The sequence below is a fragment of the Ochotona curzoniae genome, unplaced genomic scaffold (genome assembly GCF_017591425.1).
Source record: "Ochotona curzoniae isolate NIBS_2020 unplaced genomic scaffold, NIBS_Ocur_1.0 scaffold_3890, whole genome shotgun sequence".
Lineage (NCBI taxonomy): Eukaryota > Metazoa > Chordata > Mammalia > Lagomorpha > Ochotonidae > Ochotona > Ochotona curzoniae.
In genome coordinates this window covers 15,874,775-15,875,710 of record NW_024467115.1, presented here as the reverse complement: position 1 = coordinate 15,875,710, position 936 = coordinate 15,874,775, and the positions used below count along the sequence as shown (strand labels likewise).

The following is a 936-nucleotide window of genomic DNA, read 5'->3' as shown; positions in this document are numbered from 1 at the left end:
TTAGAGTATTTGTCTATTGCTAGATTTCCAATCTTTCTTCTGTTGCTATACATGCAAGAATTGTTAAAGTCCTTACCATCAAAATGTGGGCCCCTTCAGAACCTCAGTGCAGTTCATTTGAGCCTTGATGTAGACCCCAAATACAAACAAGCAGATTGTGCTTTCCCCAGTCATAGTCAAGTCGTGGGGAGGCAGACGCCTGGGTATGTTCAGATTCAACTTCACCTCTAACCCACCACCATGGTCTAGGGCATCCATGCTGCTAGCGGTGTAATGGATATCAATACAATTTATGAGAGGTGCAGAAGACTGCCCTCATTCCAGATTGCCTTGTATGTGGAGTCCATGAAGCTGCCAATGCCTTAGACAAGCCCATGTCTAACTCCGTGTGCTTGCATGCAACAATGATGAGCCTATGTGCGTCACGTTGGTGGAGGCCCTGTGTGCCGAACACCACATCAGCCTCATTAAGGTTGAAGACAACAAGAAACTTGGAGAATGGGCAGGCCTCTGTAAAACTGACAGAGAGGGGAAACCTGGTAAGGTACCACTTGGTCAGCCCGCTGTTGTGTAGAGGTTAAGGACTCCAGCAAAGAATCTCAGGCAAAGGATGTCATCAAAGAGTACTTCAAATGCAAGAAATGAGCAAATGAAAATTTTGCTCACACAGAAAAAAATGGCAGGTCAAAACTGTATTTAACAGTCACTCTAGTATTTTAGGCTCAGTACTTTCTTGTGCTTGCTCTGCGCTTTCAGCATGAAGTAATTCTGTACTTTCTCATCAGGTTTGTGCTGTCTGCACAGGCGGCAAGCCTTTTTATTTAGTTATATTTAAGAAAGCTATTCATACCCTTTAAAATGTGCATGAGTGTCCCTGGCTTAGCGTGTTATTTCGACCTGTGCTATGTTCCCGCTCCCCGCTTCTAGCTTCCTTGT

The 936-nt window shown here is 44.7% G+C and overlaps 1 pseudogene; it reads left to right on the top strand.

The window, feature by feature from the left end:
• The first annotated feature begins 264 nt into the window (after nt 1-264).
• LOC121146142 lies at nt 265-645 on the top strand (annotated as a pseudogene).
• The last annotated feature ends 291 nt before the right edge of the window (nt 646-936 follow it).